The sequence below is a fragment of the Narcine bancroftii genome, chromosome 12 (assembly GCF_036971445.1).
Source record: "Narcine bancroftii isolate sNarBan1 chromosome 12, sNarBan1.hap1, whole genome shotgun sequence".
NCBI lineage: Eukaryota > Metazoa > Chordata > Chondrichthyes > Torpediniformes > Narcinidae > Narcine > Narcine bancroftii.
The window spans coordinates 82,302,613-82,327,348 of record NC_091480.1 but is presented as its reverse complement, the minus strand read 5'-3'; the positions used below and the strand labels follow the sequence as shown (position 1 = coordinate 82,327,348).

General features: G+C 47.2%; 1 protein-coding gene across 3 annotated transcripts in view; it reads left to right on the top strand.

Annotated features, from left to right (window-relative positions):
• Window positions 1-24,736, top strand: part of cntnap1 (contactin associated protein 1) — a 98,364-nt gene that overhangs the window by 40,852 nt on the left and 32,776 nt on the right. The window contains exon 1 of one of the 3 annotated variants that reach the window (XM_069907221.1): window positions 2,358-8,938. The exons of 1 other annotated variant lie outside the window; for it this stretch is intronic. The gene's annotated coding sequence lies outside the window, so the exon portion shown is untranslated. Of the gene's footprint in view, window positions 1-2,357; window positions 8,939-13,345; window positions 13,446-24,736 lie in introns of those variants that run through there. One more of the 3 variants, XM_069907222.1, reaches the window with a different exon arrangement.

The following is a 24,736-nucleotide window of genomic DNA, read 5'->3' as shown; positions in this document are numbered from 1 at the left end:
CAGTGTCCAGCTTCCGTACTCAGTGTCCAGCTTCCGTACTCAGTGTCCAGCTTCCGTACTCAGTGTCCAGCTTCCGTACTCAGTGTCCAGCTTCCGTACTCAGTGTCCAGCTTCCGTACTCAGTGTCCAGCTTCCGTACTCAGTGTCCAGCTTCCTTACTCAGTGTCCAGCTTCCGTACTCAGTGTCCAGCTTCCGTACTCAGTGTCCAGCTTCCGTACTCAGTGTCCAGCTTCCGTACTCAGTGTCCAGCTTCCGTACTCAGTGTCCAGCTTCCGTACTCAGTGTCCAGCTTCCGTACTCAGTGTCCAGCTTCATTACCCCGCGTCCAGCTTCCGTAACCCGCGTCCAGCCTCTGTACCCCGCGTCCAGCCTCTGTACCCCGCGTCCAGCCTCTGTACCCCGCGTCCAGCCTCTGTACCCCGCGTCCAGCCTCTGTACCCCGCGTCCAGCCTCTGTACCCCGCGTCCAGCCTCTGTACCCCGCGTCCAGCCTCTGTACCCCGCGTCCAGCCTCTGTACCCCGCGTCCAGCCTCTGTACCCCGCGTCCAGCCTCTGTACCCCGCGTCCAGCCTCTGTACCCCGCGTCCAGCCTCTGTACCCCGCGTCCAGCCTCTGTACCCCGCGTCCAGCCTCTGTACCCCGCGTCCAGCCTCTGTACCCCGCGTCCATCCTCTGTACCCCGCGTCCAGCCTCTGTACCCCGCGTCCAGCCTCTGTACCCCGCGTCCAGCCTCTGTACCCCGCGTCCAGCCTCTGTACCCCGCGTCCAGCCTCTGTACCCCGCGTCCAGCCTCTGTACCCCGCGTCCAGCCTCTGTACCCCGCGTCCAGCCTCTGTACCCCGCGTCCAGCCTCTGGACCCCGCGTCCAGCCTCTGGACCCCGCGTCCAGCCTCTGGACCCCGCGTCCAGCCTCTGGACCCCGCGTCCAGCCTCTGGACCCCGCGTCCAGCCTCTGGACCCCGCGTCCAGCCTCTGGACCCCGCGTCCAGCCTCTGGACCCCGCGTCCAGCCTCTGGACCCCGCGTCCAGCCTCTGGACCCCGCGTCCAGCCTCTGTACCCCGCGTCCAGCCTCTGTACCTCATGTTCAGCTTGTGTACCCCGCTTCCATCTTCTGTACCCCGCGTCCAGCCTCTGTACCCCGCGTCCAGCCTCTGTACCCCGCGTCCAGCCTCTGTACCCCGCGTCCAGCCTCTGTACCCCGCGTCCAGCCTCTGTACCCCGCGTCCAGCCTCTGTACCCCGCGTCCAGCCTCTGTACCCCGCGTCCAGCCTCTGTACTCCGCGTCCAGCCTCTGTACCTCATGTTCAGCATGTGTACCCTGCCTCCATCTTCTGTACCCCGCGTCCAGCCTCTGTACCTCATGTTCAGCTTGTGTACCCCACCTCCATCTTCTGTACCCCGCGTCCAGCTTCTGTTTCCAGTGTCCAGCTTCTGTGCTTCGTTTCCAAACTTTGTATCTGAGATCCAGCCTGTTTATGCTGTTTCCAGCCTCTGTACCCCGCGTCCAGCCTCTGTACCCCGCGTCCAGCCTCTGTACCCCGCGTCCAGCCTCTGTACCCCGCGTCCAGCCTCTGTACCCCGCGTCCAGCCTCTGTACCCCGCGTCCAGCCTCTGTACCCCGCGTCCAGCCTCTGTACCCCGCGTCCAGCCTCTGTACCCCGCGTCCAGCCTCTGTACCCCGCGTCCAGCCTCTGTACCTCATGTTCAGCTTGTGTACCCCGCCTCCATCTTCTGTACCCCGCGTCCAGCCTCTGTACCCCGCGTCCAGCCTCTGTACCCCGCGTCCAGCCTCTGTACCCCGCGTCCAGCCTCTGTACCCCGCGTCCAGCCTCTGTACCCCGCGTCCAGCCTCTGTACCTCATGTTCAGCATGTGTACCCTGCCTCCATCTTCTGTACCCCGCGTCCAGCCTCTGTACCTCATGTTCAGCTTGTGTACCCCACCTCCATCTTCTGTACCCCGCGTCCAGCTTCTGTTTCCAGTGTCCAGCTTCTGTGCTTCGTTTCCAAACTTTGTATCTGAGATCCAGCCTGTTTATGCTGTTTCCAGCCTGTACCCCACATCCAGCCTCTGTACCCCACATCTAGCTTGTTTACCCTGCATCCAGCCTCTGTACCCAGTGTCCAACTTCAGTACCCCACGCCCAGCTTCTGTACCCCACGCCCCAGCTTATGTACCCCACGCCCAGCTTCTGTACCCCACGCCCAGCTTCTGTACCCCACGCCCAGCTTCTGTACCCCATGCCCAGCTTCTGTACCCCACGCCCGGCTTCTGTACCCCACGCCCGGCTTCTGTACCCCACGCCCGGCTTCTGTACCCCACGCCCAGCTTCTGTACCCCACGCCCAGCTTCTGTACCCCACGCCCAGCTTCTGTACCCCGTGTCCATCTTCTGTACCCAGTGTTCAGCTTCTGTACTCCACATCCAGTTTCTGTACCCCATGTCCACCCTTGTACCTCACACCCAGCCTCTGTACACTGTGTCCAGTTGTTTCCCACTGTCCAACTGCCTGTTTGCCTTGTGTCCAGATGCTATCACATCTGTTACTGTTTTCCTTTGTCCAGATGCTGTTTTCCCTCTCAGCGGCTGCTTTCTGGGGTTCATCTGCTATTTTCCTTGCATCCAGCTTTTTCTCTGCACCCAAATGCTGTAGTACTTTGTCCATCTACTCTACCTGTTCCCTGTACCTGTTATCTCTATGTCCCACTGTTGTTATCCTCTGACCACCTGCTGTGCTCTATCTGTGGCCATTTGATCCTGATTTTGTTCCTCTCATGCTGCTCTTTCCTTGCCCTAGATGCTGTCTATCTGTTTATTTTTACCCCTTCTGTTTTTCCCTGTCACTGTTCCTTTTCTCTCGTTCTGATGAAGATTCTGTAAGCTGAAACACTAACTCTCTTTCTTTTTCCACAGACGCTGCCTGACCTGCTGAGAATTCCAGCACTTTCTGTTTCTTTAGATAAATGCTTTGGTCGAGTGAACTGAATGTAATATTATCTAAGTGGGCTGAACAAAGTTGGGTGGGATTGAGAGAAGGGTGCAAAGAGTCTTCCAAGGTGATATCAGCAATGTGGATAAATCCAGTTCAGTGGAATTAACAGAAGTAGACATAGATTTGAAAATGTTAATGTGTAAATGGATCGAAGTACCTCGAACAGCAGGCACTGAAAGTGAACATACAGGTGGAGCAATTAGAAAAGAAGGAAAATGGGAGATTGGCTTCATTGCAAGAGGTTTTGAGTGCAAGAACTAAAATTCCTTGCAAGAATTATGCAAGATAAGACCATGCATGTGCAGTTTTGTCTCCTGATAGAATAAATCAGCTTGGAAAAATCACTTCATTCCAGATAGCCCTTGCAATTTTGGGCTAGTCCCATTTTCCTGCAATTGGTCCATATCTCTCTACCTATCCCTGTCTATCGATCCAAATATATTTGAATATCATAATTTGTATCCATGTCTATAGTTTCCTCTGGCAGCTTGTTCCAGATGCAGACCACTCTCTGAGTGAAAAACACTGCCCCTCAAGTCCCTCTTTAAATCTCTCCCCGCACACCTTAAATCAATGTCCTCCAGTTCTGAAATAGTTTAGCCTGTGAAACAGACTGTGAGCATTTGCTTTATCCATGCCCTCATGATTTTATAAACCTCTGTATGATCATCCTCCAGCCTATCCAGCCTCTCCCGATAAGCCAAGCTTTTCAGTCCTGGCAACGAGCTGGTGAATCTCCTCCGAGCTCCTTCCCAGCTCTTTGTAGAGCTGAGAGACCAGAGCTTCAACACTATACACATGTGACCTTGTCAATACTCTATTGTGAGGTATTCTATACCCTTTTGAATGGCTAGTATGCTAAATGCCACCCTTTCTACCTGAGTCATCCTGTTCATGGAACTATGCACATGTACCCTCGGTCCCACTTAACTCAGGAAGGGGACACTTGTCAGAAAGAATGCCTTAAATACAAACTAGAATGGAAGAATTTAAGAATGTGGAAAACTTTGAGTCAATTTAGCAACACAATCCACTGGAGGAACTCAATGATTCGAGCAACATCAGTGGGAGAGACGTAGTCACCAGCAGCGTTGACCATTTACTCCCCCACTGATCCTGCACGACCCCCTGGGTTCCTCCAGTGGATTGTGTTGCTAAATGGAGAATGGAAATCAGTGTGATGTTTCCTCTGGCTGCCTCAGGATACAAGAAAGAAATTAAGGACAAAGATTTTTTTCACTCCGAGGATGGTGAGCCTCTGGAACTTGTTACCATAGATGGCTGTAGAGACCATTACTGAATCTGTTTAAGAAAGAGGTGAATAATTTCTGGACACAAAAGGCATCAAGCAATGGGGAGAGAATAGGAACTTGTGTTTGTGATGGACCATCAGCCACGATCATATTGAACGTTGATGGTGGCTTGAAGAGCAAAGCAGCTTCCTGCAACCACGTGTTCCATTCTTCGCTCCTCTTGTTCTTCACGTCTTGTTTCTGTCCCCTTTCTGCTTGTACTTTATTTTTTTCCTGCTGCTCAACGTGTCGACTCCTTTCCCCTTCCCTCGCTCTCACTTTCTCCTCATTAACTTTGTTTTTCCTTTTTTTCATCATCCCTTTTGTTCCTTCTGATGTGATGTTTTCCCTCCTGCCTGTGCCCACCCTCCCTCTGTCAATTTTCCGACTTTCCTTTCTCATTTGCTGCAGGTTCCTGTTGTCATTCTGCTGGTTTCCTTTGCTGTGTCTGGTTTATTTTCTGTTCACCTTCCCTGTCTCCCCCCCACCCCCAAAATTGCTCCTTCTTTTTAACCTGATTATTTTTAATTTCCAGGAGCCCTGCATACTGTTTCTCTCTGATGTTGTCCTAGTGTTTTGCCATCTTACCTCTCTCTAAAGCCACTGCATTCTTTTCTCCCTTGTTCTATCTGTGCTCATTGTCTTCTGTGTGAACCATTTTGTTTTCCCTCAGTGTTTCCTTTCCCATCGCATGCTGTTCTGCCTTATTCACCCTTTATTCTCTTTAATTTTTTTAAAAATTAGACATACTGCATGGTAACAGGCCCTTTTGGCCCACGAGCCCATCCTGCCCAATTACACCCAAATGAATGGTGGGAGGAAACTGAAACCCCCTGGGAAAATCCCACAAGGAGAATATAAAAAACCTCTTACAGACAGGGCCAGATTCAAACCCCGCTCCCCATTGCTGGCGCTGTAACAACACTGCACTAACCGTGCCACCCTATAAAAACTTACACCTTTCATCTGCTGCTGCCTTTCGTTCTCTTCACCATTTCCACTGCTGCTGATGTCCTGTCTTCATGATGTTTCATCTTCCTCCACCGCCTTTCTCCTTGCACGCAACTGGCTCCCTTGATTCAGTGCCTGTCTCTTCTAATCACAATGACCTCGATGACCATGAAGTCCTGCTGCACGGAACAGGTGCTTCAACCCCACTCGTCTGTGAAGACCATCAAGAATCTGTCAATATTCACCTCATTTGTCAGCACTTGGTGTTGGTTCCACGTGAACATCCAAATATCCTTCTTGTGTGGACATTACTGATTACATCTCTGACCTAATATCTGAGTTAATGTATGTAACTAATGACAAAAGGTTCCTATACTACCCCTTCTATATCACGTGTACACGCGGGCACACATACAAACGCACAATGATGTATATAATTATAAACAATATCGCCAAGCCAAACTTGGACCCAATTTAACAGCTACTAACGATGACCAGTCTGCTATAGTGCCCTTGTTTTACCGAAGTCCATACGGCCTTTATCATTCCCATTGACTTTGATGCACTGACTAACCTCACTCAAATGAGTTAAACCGCTTCTCCCCCACAAAACCATGCTGAGTGCCAAGATTAATTGCTCCCTCTCTAAATGAAAATTAATTCTGCCCTTTGGATTTTTTTTTTGGCTGCTTTCCTTTCTCCTGACCATCTTCCACTTTCCTCCGTTCTTTGACCTGCCATGTTTTGCTTTTCCTTCTTTCCTGGTGCAACCCTCGCATTTTCTTTTCCACAAAAATGCTGGAGAAACTCAGCCAGTCCTCCTGCCCCTGGGACTGTGATCCTTCCCCTGCCCCCTCCTCGGAGACCTGCCTGCTTTTTCCTCATGAAAGACTCAGCCCTGAAATTTTCCTTCTGTATTTTTATCTTTCTGCATAAAGAACGCAGGGTGGCTTGCTGAGTTTCTCCAGCATCTTTGTGTAAACTGCGATTGCCGCGTCTGCAGATTTTCTTGCTTAATTCCCACTTTATCCCTCCTGATCTCTCCTATTGCCGATTCTTTTTCTCTTCTCCGTTATTTTTTTTGTCTTTTTCCTTTCTGTTCATGTCATTCACTCTCTCTGCTGAGTATTTCTGCCTCCTTGCGCTTTCCTCCTCTAATGTATATTCTCCTCATACATTCCTTCTTCCTCATGCCTATTTGCATTCCCTGATGCAGTTTCTCTCCTTTCTCCCATTGCCTGACCCCCTTGCCTACGGCCATTTTTCCTTTTCCTGCTGTCTTCCCACTTTCTTCCCCTGCTCCACAGATTACGTATCCCTTTCCCTATACTATTTTACATGGACTCTTATCCTGCTCCATTCCTTTGGTCTTGATTTATTTGTCATTCCTTTTCTGCGGCTGTTTTATCCCTCACCTTGTTTTCTGTTCCCTGCTGCCAGTTTCTTGACATTGTCTCACCCCCTTTTCTCTGCCACCACATTATTTTTCTCTTGTCCACTTTCCACATCAGCTCCTTCATTTCACCCATGTTATTCTGATAGGTGCTTTTCCCTTCATCCTCCTTGCTGCTTCCCCTCTGATATTTTCTCTCATAGAGGCATGGAAACATGGGGAATAGAAGCAGGCGAATGCTCTTTTGCCCAAACGCCTGCTCCATCATGGAGGCTGATCATCTGTTCCACCTTTTCCACATAACCCCTACTCCTTCAGCAATTCAGTAGGCATTTCCTTGAACATATTTGCTGGTGTGGCCTCTGTAGCAGGTATCTCATGGGTTCATAGGTGTAGAACTTCCTTCTGATCTGTGGTCTGTGATACCCCTGTATCCTGAGACTGTGAGCCCTGGCTCTGGAGGACATCAGCAAGATCCTCCCCCTGTCCGGTCAGTATGATCCTGTGGAGATTTATAGATTCCTCTAATGCTCTCTTCCTTTTCCCTCACTACTCCAACTTTCTTTGTCCCATGCAACTTGGAGCATTTCCTCTGAGGTTCCAAGATGTTCTATCAAGGCTTGGGGACAGTGATCTCAGATGGACCCAGGAGAGAGAACCTCATCATTCTTCCACTGAAGAGTTGGAGCAGACCATGCTTTAGTGAGGAGCCAATGAGTGGAAAAGTGATAGCTGGCTCCCACCAAACTGAGCAACGTTGGGTGATCTAATCATAACCAACACCAATTCGCATCAACTAACCTGTCACAAAACTCCATCTGCACATCCAAGCTCCAGGAACTGCATCTCATTGACTTTGTTATCAGGAAAAAGACCAGCAAGACCTGGTGGTGACTAAGGTTATGTGTGGGGCAGATTCCTGGATTGAGTCTCCATATCAATCCCCACATCAGTATCAAGAGGTGTTCCAAGACATAAAGTCTGTTAAACAACTTAATGTAAACGACTCACAGTGAAGCAAAAGTTTGTAGCTGATCTGGACCTCAGTCCTGATGGTGTAAATGATGGTTGGGTCTTGTTCAGAGATACCCAAAACAGAACTACCTGTGGGAAGCTTGGACCAAAGACATGGAAAAGAAAAGCAGGTTTGATGAAATCAAGTCTTGACAAAAAGCTCAATCATCTCTACTGAGTGAGCTGACTTAATTACTGAAAAAAAAGTAGGGCTGAGCATTTCAACTCTCGCCTAAATGGACCGTCTACAGTTAGTGATGAAGCAATAGATCACGGGCTGCAATCTAGAACAAGCCTCACTCCTGCTGAATCTGGAAACTGATTGAAGTGCTAAAGTTGACATTACAATGATTACACTGGACAACAAAGATTTTGCATCTTGAACACTCTTGGGTGTATTTTAAGGCTTTGGACTGTTCATTATGGAAAGCATCTTAAAAAAAATTCCCATCACCTACTGTTTTTTAGATATAGCCTATTTTTTGTGATTTTTTTGGTCATATTTAAGTCTATTATTATATTGCCCACAAACCAAGGTGTTATGGTCAGTCCAAGCATGTCTGGGATGCAGGTACTATATGCAAATGTTATCTTAGGCCTGGGCATGCTTAGTCAGGATAGATGCAGACAGGCTATAAAAGCAGCTCACATATACAGATGCTGTGCATTACATTGATAAAGATTGAATGCATGTTGATACAAAGGTTCTTCAGTCAATAGCAGAGTGAGTGTACTTAACAATAGCATTTATTGTCTGCAGGAAGATTCAACACAGCAGAAATGTCTCGTCAATGTCTCAACAGTTGCGATACATTCTGTAACATTTGTGGTGCATCTATGCTTAAGGCTTAAAGTCCCAGCATAACCGCACTTATTAAGAAAGCCCACTTCGGTTGTAAAATTTGTGACCAAGACAAACCCTGGGCTCCTCACACAGAAATCAGAAGCAAAACATTTTTAAGTCAGTTGAACTAACACAATTATGCGATTAAACATGCTAAATTCAATTAAGGTTAATTTAATGTTTCTCCTACGTGATACAGCAAATCTGAAAGTATCTTTGTATTCAGTCTATCATAATCCCCAATTTTTTTTCAGGAAGCAAACCTTTTGGAAAAAAAAATGTTGTCCAGTGTTATCTGGAACAGCTATAGAAACACATGCTGTATCAGAAAGTCTTCAAAGAAGGAGCAACCACTGTTGACTGAGAAACTAAAAGAGTTACTTCAAAAGTTATGGAGAAAGCATAAAGCACCCTGGCATCAACAATGCCTCAATTACACACCTGGACAAGGGTAAGGGAACCATTTAGATAATCACAGAGGAGTCTTTTCAATCCCCATTTAGGGAGACCTACATCCAGAAAGCCACGAAGGGCCTGGAATAGCAGATATGGTCTTCGCAGTAAAACAGCGCCTTAAGAAACATAAAAACTGCAGCCTGTTCACCGCCTTTGTCAAACTCACTGGAGCATTTGACAATGTCCTGATTGCCTGAGGAAGATCATTGCAAAGTATGGTTGCCCCAAAAACATTCACTCCAATTGTCTGACAACCTTGTGATGGCCAGTGTAATGGATGACAGAACTTCAGATCAATTTCTGGTCATCAGTGTTGGGGAAAAAAGTCTGTGCTGTTCAGCGTGATATTCTTTGCAATGCTGTCTGATGCCTATCCTGATAAAGACAAAGGAATCTTTAAATCCAGGACTGACGGCAGGCTCTTTAACCTCAGGAGATGCTTAGCCAGACACAAAGTATGGAAATCGGTGTGACCGTGGCAACACTGGCCTCACAATTAAACAAAGAAAACAGAAATAGTGAACCGACCAACAACCTTGTGAATGGTCAAGGCCTTTCAGTGGCAGATAAGTTTACATACCTCGGCAACACTCTTTCGGGATGAGTCCACATTGATGACGAGGTTAGGATCGGCTTAAAGGCCATGCTGCTGTCACACCCACCATGCTCTCCATGTGAGAAATGCCAGTGTAACGCAGACATGCGAGACACTTAACCATCCTCCACCTGACCTGTCTGTGAGAATATTTCACACCAAGTAGCAGGGCAAGATTCCAGTCCACACAGAATCTGTGTCAGACAAACCTCTTCAGCCTTACGGGCCAATGTCCAATGGGCAGGACATGTCAGAAGAATGTTTGGTGACATAATATCAGAGCAGCTACTTTATGGAACGATAGCCACCATGACTATGTACATGGGAAATTGTACCTTGTGCATTTGATGGAGATTTTTGAAGAGATGACCAAGAAGATTGATGAGGGCAGAATGTATACATTATATACATGGACGTTGCCGTGGTCCTTCATGGTATAGAAATGGCATTGTGGTAAATGCAGAGGTGGTTAAATGTTTGGCATGTCTGTTGTACCCTGTCCATGTCTCACAGTCTAGAGTGTGGTGGGTGTGACAACAACACGAAAAACCTTCAGCTTAACCTATAGACTGATTCGACTTTGTTCCCGCTCTTTACCTCAGGTCTTCCAAAAAGGGTGAGAGGAAAGCTGATAGATTTGTCAGATTATGATAAAGCTAGATGGGGTTGATAGTCAAAATCTTTTCCCTGGGGTAAAGATGTCCTACTGGAGGACATGTATTGAAGGTTGGGGGGTGGGGGTTGTTTGAAGATGTGCGAGGCACGTTTTTATTTACTGGGAGTGGTGGGTGCCGAGAACAAGCTGCCGGGAGTAGTGGTGGAAGCAGATACAATAGTAGTGTTTCAGAGGTTTGTAGATAGACACATGAATCTGCAGGGAATAGATGGATATGAATCATGTTTTAGTATAAATTGGGCATCGTGTTCAGCAGAGACATGTGGGCATAGGGACCTGTTCTGTTCTATGTTCGGTGCTCTTCTCTCCCCTTCAGCTTTTTCATTTGTGAAGTTTTACTTTCCCCAGTGCTGATTTGGTTTTTTCCCAGTTCTGATTTTTCCTAACCCCACCCCCATCCATCACCCCACTGTCTTCCCCCACACCCCATCCCCACCACCTCCTCCAACCCCATCCCCATCCCTACCATCCTCCCCACCGTCTTCCCCCAACCCCATCCCCACCACCCCCCACCTCCATCCCTACTCCCCCACCACTCCCACCCCCCCTCCTCCACTGCCCATCCCCACCCTCCCCTATTCCTTGCCTTATTTTTCCTTGTGTTCACCTGGGGGTTCCCTTGCATTGTGTTGCATTTTTATTTTTCCCTCCTGCTTCATTTTCTCCCCTCACCCCTGTTTCCCCACCAATGCATTCTCCTCTCACCTCATCATGGTCTCACTTTGAGATGACTCTCTCTCCTTCTACTGTTAACGTTTACTATTTGACACCACTCTAGCTTTTCTCTTCCTCGTCTGCTGTTTCTTCGCCGACGCTTGCCTTTTCCTCAATGTGGTTTTCCTTTTTCCCCCATGTTCTTTCTCTTTCTCCTTCCACTCGCATCAATTCCTCCTGGTTCTGTTTGCCTTCTCCGCCGCTGCAAATCCTGCTGCTTGATTTGTGGATTCCTGCTGGGTTTCTTTTCCACCTTGATGTTTTTCACCTTGCAGCTCCTGCTGTTTTGTTTGTCTCAGTGCATTTTGCCATTTCTCTGCTCGTGCTTTGCTCGTTTTCTTTGGGCTATCTTGTCCACGGCAATGCACCAAGGTGCTGGAGAAACTCAGCGGGTCAAGCAGCGTCCACGGGAGCGAAACCTTGGTGAAGGGCTCAGGCCTGAAACATTGGTTTCCCTTCATTTCCTCTGGATGCTGCGTGACCTGCTGAGTTTCTCCCAACACATTTAGGTATGGCACTACAGATTTTCTTGTTTAAAGTGTTATTTTCCAGTCTTTTTGTGATGTTATCACTTCATAGTTTTCCTGTTGCTCTTTGCCTTGATGTTTGCTTTCTACTTGTTTCCTTTCCTCCCTTTCTCTCTTCTCCTGATGTTGCGTTCCCCTTCTTGTGATGCCACGTTTTACTTCTTCAGCCTCAGGATACTGGCTACTTATCCCTTTTGTGTTGTTATCCTTTACTTTCCCATGTTCTGTCACTCTTCCACTATCGGGCAAGTTAAATCCCTGCTATTATAATCCTCTATGCTCATATTTTTTTGTGATCTGTCCCCCTCTAATTCCTGACATTGGAGCCCTGTGGTGTAACCCCAGCAAAGTGAGCACTCCTTGTTCCTTTGGGCTCCATGTGCCGGTTTTCAGGGCCAACCAAACAAGTGCATATATTCCGTGTCCCTGCTTTCCGGGCCTGGTTTTATACCCAACCACCAGCTAACTCATGCTGGTGTTGGTATGGTGGTTTACCCGTGGACCTTGTCTGGGGTATATATTATGAAAGGTAAAGATAACAGGACAATCCCTCCTGGATATCCTCTCGAGACACTCCTGCAAGGTTGTTACTCATTAATAATATGACTCCCCCACCCCCTCTTTTACAACCTTTCTTTCATAGTTAAAATTCCTGTACCCTAGGACATTCAGCCTTGTCCTTCACTCAACCATGTTCCTGTGGCTGCATGATTAATGTCATTCCATCCGCTGACCTATGCCTGAAGCCTCGACTCCTTGCCTTAGAGTAAAAGTAGCTGAGTGTCGCAGCTCCATTCTCAATTGATCCCTAATCTACCACTGGCTGTTCTGTCCACTGAATTTGCTTGATTTGTCCTTTACGCTCGAGGTCATTCCCCCCCATTTGCCACATTGTGACACCTGCCCTGCTCAACACCTCCTGAGTAGCATGAACAAGCCTCCTTCCAAGGATGTTGGTCTCCTTCCAATTTTATGGTAATCTGCCCTTCTTACGCATGGCCTCACCCTGCTCCAGAAGTGATCCCAAGTAGATAAAGCCCTCCTCCCTGCTCCAGTTCTTCGGCCAGATTGTCAACTGCGCTGTCTTCTTCTTTTAACCCTTGCTAGTATAGGATACAGGAGGTAATCCTGAGATTACGGCCCTAAAAGTCCTCTTTAACCTTCTATTTGTTCTTGATGCAGTTAATTCCACTCTTCAGCTGTTGCGTTTTCCCTGATTTTTTTTCACCACCTCCACCCCACCTTTTAAGTGTCCTGCTGCTCCATTGCTTTGACCCTGAATGGTTATCAGATTGCGGCTCCCCCGCCCATCCCCCCACCCCCCAGCTTTGTTCTTCCAGGCTGGATTTAATTTATTTTTCCTATTCCACAATGTCCACCTTACTCTTCTACTGATGACCCTTTCCCCCAATGCTCTATCCCCCTTTACTCCTCCTGTTTTTCCCTTTTCCATTGATGCTTTTTCCTTTTCTCCTGAGGCTTTTTCCCATTCACTCCTTTTCTCCTGCTTGTGCTTTCTTTTGGAATGCTGTCCTACTGCCTTCCATCCCTCATTCCCCTTCTGATGATAATTTCCTTTCCCACTAATGTTTTTTATAGTAACCCACATCCCATTAAAAGCAGAAATGTATTAATTTAGGTTCCGAAAAGATGCAGTGTCCATATCTCCCCATCATTCCAGGGTAGAAAATTCCAAGGTTTCACCACTCTCTGTGAAGAAATTTCTCCTCCTTAGTCTAAACATCATTGAGGTCTGACCCCCCCACCCCCCCCCAAGTCTTTGACTCTTTAACGAAGAGAATCATCCTCGCTGCATCCTTGCCTGACAAGTTATTTATGGATTGAGAACTTGTGTTTTTCTACACTCTACAGAGAACGGTACCAGTCCACTCAATCTCTTCCCAGCTGATTCAGTCAAGGTGTTGCACTTAAGCACTGAGGCTTTGCCTCGAGCGGCTTCAGCGAGGAGGCTGAGCAGCAGGAAGATAAGGTCAGATCTTGATTTTCTTCTGTGGTCTTAGTAGTTTAGAGATGGCTGCAGGGTAATGAAGTACCCTGTCTGCTGGATGTGGGAGAACAGGGTGTAGTAGAACAGCGAAAGCTTGAAGGTACAGGTGTTCCTATTGACTATATCATGTAGTATGTGTGCCCAGCTCATCTCCTATCAGACCACCTTGAGAGACTGGATCAATATTCAGACTCATTCTAGAGCATCCTTTATGCTGAGTTTAGTGAGGTGGTCACACCTGAGGTGACGACCAAGAAAAGTAGAGGGGATAGTTCGATAAGCCAGGAATCCCATTTGTCTATTCCCCTCACTAACATGTCATGGAGCCAGAGAGTTCTACACACAGAAGCAGGATCTTTGGCCCAACTTGTCCATGCTGTCCAAGCTCATCCTATTGACCACATTTGGCACATATCCCTCTCAAACTTCTCTGTCCATGTTCCTGTCTAATATTACAAAGGTCCCAATATCTACCACTTCCTGTGGCAGCTTGTTCCACATCCCCACTACCCTCTGTGTGAAGAAGGTTCTCCTCAGGCCCCTTTTAACTATTTCCTCTCGCGTCTTAAACCTATGCCCTCTAGTTTTAGATTCCTCTACCCTGTGAGAAAGACTTTTGATTTTATAAAGTTCTACAAGGTCCCTCCTTGGACTCCTCTCCCATGGGAGAGGGCACAACTTCAGGATTGAAGGTCATCCGCTTAGAAGGGAGGTGCAGAGGAATTTCTTTCACTGGATGCTTACTGAATCTATAGAATGTTGCCTCGGGAAGTTATGAAGGATTGATCATTGGCTTTATTTAAGGCATAGATCGATAGGTTCTTGATTGGCCAGGGCATCAAAGATTATGGGGAGCAGGCCGGGCCGTGGGGCTGAGTGGGAAATGGATCAACTCATGATTAAATGGCAGGGTAGACTTGATGGGCTGCATGGCCTATTTCAGTTCTGATGTCATAGTAGAAGCATGGTTTTTTGATTACAGGCCTGTGTCCAGTGGAGTGCCACTGGGTCCACTATGTTAACAATTTGAAAGGCTGTATAGTTAACTTGAAATGTAAATTTGTGGATGACGTGTAATGGGCAGTGAGGAAAGGTATCTAAGTTTAGAACATCATCTAGATCAGTTGGGAAGATGGCCAAGGAAAGGCAAATGATATTTAATTATGACAAGTACGTCACACCAGGGCAGGATGTGTAGTGAATGGTGAGGCCCTGGAGAGTGTTGTAGAGCAGAGAGAGCTCAGGTACAGGGTGCATATTTCCCTGAAAGTGGCAAAAAGGTCAAAGGCATTTGGCATGCTTGCCTTTCATTGGGTAGGGTACTGATTACAAAAGTTGGGACCTCGTTAGTGAGACCACACTTAGAATAGACAATAGGAGCTGGAGTAGGCCCTTCGGCCTGTCGAACCAGCACCGCCATTTTACAGATCATGGCTGATCACTACCATCAGTACCCCATTCCAGCCTTATCCCCATAACCCTTAACTCCTAGAGTCTTATCTAACTCTCTTTTGTACATAATCAGCGAATCTGCCTCTACCACCCTCTGTGGCAGAGCATTCCACAGATTCACACTTCTCTGGGTAAATACTGTGAATACTGTGTACAGTTATAAGACCGTAAGAGATAGCAGAATTAGGCCATTGAGTCTGCTTCACCATTCGAATCATGACTCGTGTATTCTTCCTGTCAACCCCATTGTCCTGTTTTTTTTTTCCATAACCTTTGATGCTCTTAGTGATCACTGTCATTCAGCTATTGGAAGGACATCAGTTCAGAGCTGTATGACTCCATAGGATGTGATTAGATAGTTCTTCACGCAGAGCATGGTGGCATATAAAACAAGCTGCCAGACAAAGCATTATCTTTTTAAAAAGCATTTGGATAATTACACGGATTGGAGGGGTTTGGCCCTAATGTGAGCCAAATAGGACTACAGCAGTGGGGGCACGTTGTTTAGCATGAACAAGCTGGACCTCTGGACCTGTTGGCTTGCTGTGTGACTGCTGTGTTCATGGAAATGTGCACTTGTATCCTTGGGTCTCTCTCCAGTCCCTACCATTCACCATGCAAGTCCAACTCTGGTTTAAACTATCAAAGAGCAATATCTCACCCATCTGCCATCCCCTGGTCCATTTCCCCAGTTGATCTAGATCCTGTTGCAATCTCAGATAATCTTCATGCTCCACAAACTATGATAATTACCTTAATGTAGATAACAAACAATGGAGGACCCAGCACTGACCCTGTAGCACATCACTGGTCACAGGCTCCATTCTGAGTAACCACCCCCTGTCACATACCATCAAGCCAAATCGGTATCAATTTGGTTAGCTCACCCTGGCTCCCTTGTGACCTAAACTTCTGGTCCAGCCTACTCTGTAGGACCTTGTCAGGGGCCTTGCTGGTCCATGGAGATCAGTGGTTTTCAAACTTTTTTCTTTCCACTCACATACTATCTTAAGTAATCCCAATGTAATAGGTGCTCTGTGATTAGTAAGGGATCGCTTAAAGTGGTGCATGGGTGGAAAGAAAAAGTTTGAAAACCACTGAAGACAATGTTGACTTCCCTGCTGTCATCATTCTCTTCAAAATCTATGCTGTTTGAATGCTTTTAGGGGATTAGTGAAGGTCAACATGGTTTTGTGTGTGGCAAACGGTCTCAGAAATTTGCATTTTTTGTTGGAGGGATATGGAACCATGAGAGGCATGAACACATTGTAGATGGTTCTAGAACTGGAGGGCATATGTTTAAAGTGAGGGGAGAGAGATTCAAGAGGGACCAAGGACAATTTAACATGGAGTTTAGCAAGACCCGCATTAAGGTCCCAGAGAGCTGGCTGGTTCAGAAGATTCTCACGTGGATTCAGGACGAGCTAGCCAACTGGATATAAAATTGGCTTGGTTGTAGTTGACAGAGGGTGGTAGCGGAGGATCGTTTCCCAGACTGGAGGCCTGTGACCAGGGTTGTGCTGCAGGGATTAGTGATATGACCACTGTTATTCATCATCTATATATCTATATGAACAACTTGGATGAGAATGTAGATGGCGGATGAAGTTTGAGGGTGATATGATAGACAGTGAAGAAGGTTGACTAAGGTCACAGAAGGGTCTCATTCAACAAGGAAAAATGGCCAGGGAATGGCAGATAGAATTATTTCACAAGCAAGTGTGAGCTGTTGCACTTTGGGAAGCTAAACCAGGCAAGATTTAATGGTAAATGACAGAGCCCTGGAGAGCGTTGTGGAACAGAAAGATATTGGGATACAGCTTATAGTTCCATGAATGTTACAACCCAGGTAGACGAAGTGAAGAAGGCATATGAAATATTTGCCCTCACAACAAGAATATGAAGAAGCGTTGGGAGATAATTTTAGAACCATTCAGGAAATGGGCTTCAGGAACTGAGTTACAGGGAAAAGTTAAACAAGTTAGGACTTTTTTTTCCTAGAGCATAGAAGAATGAGGGGAGATTTGATTGAGGTATTTAAAATTATGAAGGGAATAGATGAGTAAATGCAGGTAGGATTTTTTCCACTTAGGGTCGGTGATATACAAACCTGAGGACATGGGTTAAGGATGAAAGGGGAAAAGTTTTGGGGGAACTTCCTCACACAGAGAGGGGTGGGAGTGTGGAACAAGCTGCAGCTGAAGTGGTGAATGCGGGCTCAATTTAAATATTTAAGAAATATTAGTATTAGGGCAGATACATGGATGAGGTGGTGGGGGGGGAAGGTTATGGATTGGATGCAGCTTAGTGGGACTAGGCTTAAAAATAGTTTGTTGCAGACTAGAAGGGCCAAAGGGCCTGCTTTATGCCGTAATGTTCTATGGTGAATCCACACCTGGAGTATTATTTGTTGTTCTAGTCACCATATTATAGGAAGGATGTAATTATGCCAAAAGGGTTGCCGAAAAGATTCATGAGGATGTTGCTGGGACTTGAGAGCTTCAGTTATATAGAGAGATGAGTAGATATAGAAGGCGGAGAGGTTTCTAAAATCATAAAGGACATGTATAAAGTGGATGGAAACAGTAATTTTCCTCGGGCAGGAGAGTCTAAAACTAGAGGTCATTGTTTTAAAGTGAGGGCGAAATTTGAAAGGGGATCTGAAGGGCAAGCTTTTCACACAGAGTGCAGTGATATAAAGAACAGAGTGCAAGAGGAAGTGGCAGAGTTGGGTTAAGATAATTAGACAGGTTCATACATATGAATGATTTAGAGGTATATGCAGGAAGTTGAGACCAGCTTAGATCACAGCAGTCAGTAAACATGAGTAGAGCCTTTCTGTGTTGTACAACGCTGGGAGCCATCAGATGAAACTGTTGAGCCCATCCTATGGCAAGTACTGTATATCCTTTCTCAGGTAAGGTGATGAAAACTTACACATTGCAAAGGCCCTACATAGTAATCACAGGACCTTCTTGTTTTTCTGTATTCAAATCCTCTTGGAATGGAGAAAATGGCTTGGACCCTGGGAGCATTGGTGTATAGAGGAACCTTGCTGGAAGTGGTGACATGGGTGGATAGGGTCAATGAAGAAGGCATTTGGTATGTTTGCCTTCATCGGTACTCAGGGTAAGAGTTGGGACATCCTAACGCAGCTGTGTAATATTGGAGGGCAGTTCACAGTTCTGATACCACACTGATGGAGGAATGTGGTAGCATTCTTTCTTTGGCTTGGCTTTGCGGACGAAGATTTATGGAGGGGGTAAATGTCCACGTCAGCTGCAGGCTCGTTTGTGGCTGACAAGTCCGATGCGGGACAGGCAGACACGGTTGCAGGGGAAAATTGGTGGGTTGGGGTTGGGTGTTGGGTTTTTCCTCCTTTGCCTTTTGTCAGCGAGGTAGCATTAGAGAGCACAGAAAAGATTTCCCAGCATGTTACCTGGAATGGAGGGCTGCAGCTTCAAGGGGAGATCATGGATATATGGAACAAGCTGTCAAAGGAAGTGGTGGAGGCAGGCAATGGTTGATGGGCTTTTGGACAGATACGTGGATAGGAAAGGAAATAAAAGAAAATGTATATTTCTGCATGCACAACCATAAGCAGAATCTTGAATAGCCCAACGCAGCAAAAGGGCTGTATGTGGTGGGCACAAGGTTGGCACGGACAGAGCACTGCACATCTCCGTGGTTTTATAAAAGATCTACATTCCATTTTCCATCCTAATTGCTTGTTGAACCTGCATTTTAGCCTTCAGTGACTATGTCCAGGGAAGCACAGCTGGGATACTTTGAACATCAACACCTTTCAATCTCTTACCATTAGCAAACCCAATGAATTGCTTAAATTGTTGGCATGCTGCTGTGTTCTCATCTCAGCCAGGCACATGGTTTGTATCTTCTTGAGGCCTTTTTTGCATCCTTCTCCATCCTCACAAATCCCAATGAATTTTCAAGCATCATCGACGATCTTGGAAATATGGTATTTGGTCCACTCGCCAAAATCACTGACACAGGTTGTGAAAATCTGGGTACCTTGGTTTTCTGCTACGTCCCATTTGTCATTTTAAATGTGTCGTGGCACCGGTAGTTAGTAGGAAAATCAGGAATGTGTTATTCAGTATGCACAACAGGAAAGTCGGTAAAGGAATTCAAAAGAGTTGGTATAAAAGTTGGTTTTTGCATGGCCAATAGATCAAAAGCGGGCTTGTCTCTATTCTGTAGAGTTCAACGGGGGAGAGGGGAAGGCTTTGGGGAAAGGGGAAAAGTAACGTGAAAGGCTGTGGAGTCAAACAAATGAGCAAAGTGAAAGAAGAAATTCATCAGGGGGAATTCAAAAGATTGAACACAAAGGAAAGAGAAAACGCAACGTGGAAAAGGGGATCATTTTGGGATGAGGGGCCATGGTATAAAGAGAAACTTAGGGCGGAAGGAGAAAATATGGTGGAAAGCACGTCGGAAAGGTATTGCGGAAAAGGAAAATAGAAGGAAATAGAATAGTATCAGGAGTAAAAGACTTTGAGAGCAGAAATAGGGCAATGGAGAGAAGTACTGGAATAAAAGGAATTTTCAGAAACCGTAAAAGGGAAAGAAAACGGAGAAAGGGGAAACAACAGAGTCAGGGAAAGCAGTGGAGCAGCAAAGTAGGGGGTGGTTGGGGGGGGAGACAGGACATGGCGGGAGAAGTGGAAAACAAAGCAGGGACATTTATGTTTCTGATGCTCCAAATACTCTGTCCTGCTCTCTTCCCACTGGCTAATTTGATCTCACCTGATGGTTTACCTTTTCAATCTGGGTTGGTTTCTTGCTTTTAAGTCCATTCTGGTTGGTTTCCCTTTCTCCTTTGACTGTGTTTTGCTATCCTTTTCCATGGATGATCATCTTTAGTTTTTCTTTACTTGTTCTATTTTCCTTTCTCCCACACTTTTCAGGATACAGCTGTTTTCCGTGTCTGGGTGTGGTGTTGTGGTCAGTGCAGGGCGGAGTGTCCTGGATATAGCTGTTTTATATGTCTGGATGTGGAACTGTGGTCAGGGCTGGGCTGAGTGTCCTGGATACAGCTGTTTTCCATGTCTGGATGTGGAGCTGTGGTCAGGGCTGGTTGGAGTGTCCTGGATTCAGTTGTTTTCCGTGTCTGGGTGTGGTGTTGTGGTCAGTCCAGGGCGGTATGTCCCGGATATAGCTGTTTTCCATGTCTGGATGTGGAGCTGTGGTCAGGGCTGGGTGGAGTGTCCCGGATACAGCTGTTTTCTGTGTCTATATGTGGAGCTGTGGTCAGGAGTGGGCAGTGTGTCCCGGATACAGCTGTTTTCCATGTCCGGATGTGGAGCTGTGGTCAGGGCTGGGCAGAGTGTCCCGGATACAGCTGTTTTCCATGTCTGGATGTGGAGCTGTGGTCAGGGCTGGGTGGACTGTCCCGGATACAGCTGTTTTCCGTGTCTGGGTGTGGTGCTGTGGACAGTGCAGGGTGGAGTGTCCCAGATATAGCTGTTTTCCGTGTCTGGGTGTGGAGCTGTGGTCAGGGCTGGGTGGACTGTCCCGGATACAGCTGTTTTCCGTGTCTGGGTGTGGTGCTGTGGACAGTGCAGGGTGGAGTGTCCCAGATATAGCTGTTTTCCGTGTCTGGGTGTGGAGTAGTGGTCAGTGCAGGGCGGAGTGTCCCGGATACAGCTATTTTCTGTGTCTATATGTGGAGCTGTGGTCAGGACTGGGCACTGTGTCCCGGATACAGCTGTTTTCCGTGTCTGGGTGTGGTGTTGTGGTCAGTGCAGGGCGGAGTATCCTGGATATAGCTGTTTTCCATATCTGGATGTGGAGCTGTGGTCAGGGCTGGGCAGAGTGTTCTGGATACAGCTGTTTTCTGTGTCTGGATGTGGAGCTGTGGTCAGGGCTGGGTGGAGTGTCCCAGGTACAGCTGTTTTCCATGTATGGGTGTGGAGCTGTGGTCAGGACTGGGCGTAGTGTCCCGGATACAGCTGTTTTCTGTGTCTATATGTGGAGCTGTGGTCAGGGCTGGGTGGAGTGTCCCAGATACAGCTGTTTTCTGTGTCTGGATGTGGAGCTGTGGTCAGGACTGGGCGGAGTGTCCCGGATACAGCTGTTTTCTGTGTCTATATGTGGAGCTGTGGTCAGGACTAGGCAGTGTGTCCCGGATACAGCTGTTTTCTGTGTCTATATGTGGAGCTGTGGTCAGGGCTGGGTGGAGTGTCCCGGATACAGCTGTTTTCCATGTCTGGATGTGGAGCTGTGGTCAGGGCTGGGTGGAGGGTCCTGGATACAGCTGTTTTCTGTGTCTATATGTGGAGCTGTGGTCAGGGCTGGGTGGAGGGTCCCGGATACAGCTGTTTTCTGTGTCTGGATGTGGAGCTGAGGTCAGGACTGGGCGGAGTGTCCCGGATACAGCTGTTTTCTGTGTCTATATGTGGAGCTGTGGTCAGGACTAGGCAGTGTGTCCCGGATACAGCTGTTCTCCGTGTCTGGATGTGGAGCTGTGGTCAGGACTAGGCAGTGTGTCCCGGATACAGCTGTTCTCCGTGTCTGGATGTGGAGCTGTGGTCAGGACTAGGCAGTGTGTCCCGGATACAGCTGTTCTCCGTGTCTGGATGTGGAGCTGTGGTCAGGACTAGGCAGTGTGTCCCGGATACAGCTGTTCTCCGTGTCTGGATGTGGAGCTGTGGTCAGGACTAGGCAGTGTGTCCCGGATACAGCTGTTCTCCGTGTCTGGATGTGGAGCTGTGGTCAGGACTAGGCAGTGTGTCCCGGATACAGCTGTTCTCCGTGTCTGGATGTGGAGCTGTGGTCAGGACTAGGCAGTGTGTCCCGGATACAGCTGTTTTCCGTGTCTGGATGTGGAGCTGTGGTCAGGACTAGGCAGTGTGTCCCGGATACAGCTGTTTTCCGTGTCTGGATGTGGAGCTGTGGTCAGGACTAGGCAGTGTGTCCCGGATACAGCTGTTTTCCGTGTCTGGATGTGGAGCTGTGGTCAGGACTGGGTGGAGTGTCCCGGATACAGCTGTTTTCCGTGTCTGGATGTGGAGCTGTGGTCAGGACTAGGCAGTGTGTCCCGGATACAGCTGTTCTCCGTGTCTGGATGTGGAGCTGTGGTCAGGACTAGGCAGTGTGTCCCGGATACAGCTGTTCTCCGTGTCTGGATGTGGAGCTGTGGTCAGGACTAGGCAGTGTGTCCCGGATACAGCTGTTCTCCGTGTCTGGATGTGGAGCTGTGGTCAGGACTAGGCAGTGTGTCCCGGATACAGCTGTTCTCCTCTCTTCCCTCCCTCCACTTTCCACCTCCTCCTCGTGCAGTCGCTATTTACACAAGTGCTGATTTTCTATTCTTGCTGCAGCTGATTTTTACAATATTGTTCTTGTCCTTTCCTTCCATCTCTGGTTTCCTTTTGCCTGCTTCTATTTATCTTTTACATGCTGTTTTTTGCCTATTTGTGTTTATTCTGCCTTTTTCTTGCTTGTCTCTAGAGGGTGGCGTTTGCTCTCTTTCTCCCACTAGATTTGCCCTCTCCCCTTCTGGCCCTCCTTCCTTTTCTGGTACTCTTCACCTGCCCTGGGTTTGGCTCCTCGCTTTCCTCCCTGCCTTTTCAATGCACCACCTCCTACCCTAGCTGATCTTTTCCTCCTCCCTGAACCTCTCCTTTTCCCCATCTGTTGTTGCTTTCCACCACTGCTGCTTTCTCCCCCTCCTCCTCCTGCCAACGTCTAATTTATTGTTTCTAATGCAACACCGATTTCCTTTCACTTGGACGTATTTTTCATATTTTCCCTCGGTCTGTTTCCTTGAATCACTGCTGATCTTTTATCCCTCCTTTCTGCTGACGCTCATTTCCTCTCTCTGGCCTTTACCACTGACACGGATTTTATCTCCCCTCAAACTCTTCCAACCATTATCCGCCTGGTGACTCTTCCCTCTTCTTTTTCATCATTTTCTGTTTTATCCTGAAGGAGTATAATCTTCCTTCAGTACTGGTTTCTTTGACCAAAAGCTATTTATTTTTCCTTTGTTTTCTGGTTTATGCTCATGCTTTTCCTCTTTCCCTTCCTTCTCCAGCTGCTGCCATGTTTCCTTTTACAAAGCTGCTCTTTCGGGATGTAAATCTGCGCGCCTCCCCACCCCCATTACCTTTCATCTCCTCTCCTGCCTGCCTTTGCTCTTCTAACTCCAGTAGAAGTCCAAAAATTAGGACTGCTCGGGGATTAGGTTAGTCCAGATTTTCTGGATTCTCGGGCAGTGTTTTTAACCCTTTGGAGATCGTGCTCCGGGTTTCCGGGACTGGCCTTATACACAACCACCAGCTGATTCGTACTGGTGTTCGTACTGTAAAGGTTTACCCAGGGACCCAGTCCAGAGTATATATTATGAAAGGTTAAAAATGGCCAGAGTCTGAAGGGTTAAAATTCAAATTTAAGGAGGGATAAAGATGCTCTGGTTCTGGGGGAGCTTGCAGTTTCCACTGCATCTGCTGCATGGCCTGACACTTATTTTGCTTTCCTTTTATGTATTTTTGTATCTTACTTTGTTTACGACTTTGTAATTTCTTTCTGATAAGATTATTTTGCACCATGTGCGCTTGCATGACATCGTGAAGACTGAAGCTTTGGTTCTGCTCCACAAATTGAACAACCTTTTCCATGGACCCTTCTGCAGTAGCCTTTTTTATATTGTGAATGGTAGACTTTCCCGTGTCGAGTATCTCGATTAGAACAGTATTAACTGTATAACCATTTACAGCACTGAAACAGGCCAATTTGGCCTGACTAGTCCGTGCCAAACATCTTCTCCCATCTAGTCCCACTGACCCACATTTGGCCCATAACTCTCTGCACCTCTCCCATCTATATACCCACCCAACCTATCCTTGAATATTAACTTTGATCTCACTTCTACCACCTCTGCCAGAAGTTTATTCATACTCCCAATACCCTCTGTGTGAAGAAATTCCCCCTCATATTTCCCCTAAATTTTTCCCCTCTTACTCTCAAACCATGCCCTCTTGTTTGAATCTCCCCTACTCTCAGTGGAAAAAGCCTGTCCACATTGTCTCTATCTTTCCCCCTTATAATTTTGAATACCTCCATCAAATCACCCCTCAACCTTCTATGCTCCAGGGAATAAAGTCCCAGCCTGCTCAACCTTCCCCTGTAACTCAAATCCTGAAACCCCGGCACACCATGTTCTAGTTTCTTAGTTATTTCAAATTTGTCACTCAGTTTCAATGGGTTCTTCTTTCTCTTCGCATTGCGAATTTTATCTACTTTAGGATCCATTATTAAAGGTTTATATATGGTGGCCACTGGGCACCTGTGGTGCTTATGCATGCACATACAACCCAGCTAAATTTAAAAAGTTTGAGCGTATTTGAAAAGTCTGGTTTCTTAGTTGGCCCTTGGACTTCTACTGTATGCATTCTGCTGTTGCTCCTTTACTTTTGCTCTAACAATGTATTTTTTTCCCTCCCCCCCGACACTGGTTCCCCCTTCCCTGCTGCCTTTTTCACTTGTGCTGCCTTTAATTCTCCTGTTCATGCTTTTCCCGCTGCTCTTCTTCTGACACCTTCAACCTTTACTGTTAACCCCCTTTACCCTGCCCCTGTTGCTACTTTCCTGCCTTACTCCAGCTGTTTTCCAACTCCTTCGCTCGTTTTCACTTCCCACTCCTGCGTTTTGCTTTCTTCCTTTTCATTCTCTCCTGTTTGGCTGTGAGATTCACCCCCCCACCGTGCGTTCGGTTACCCTGCTGCTCCTTCTCTGTACCGTTACTTCTCCCTTGATGCCAGTTTTCTTCCTACTCCCTTCTGCTGGTTTTCTTTCCC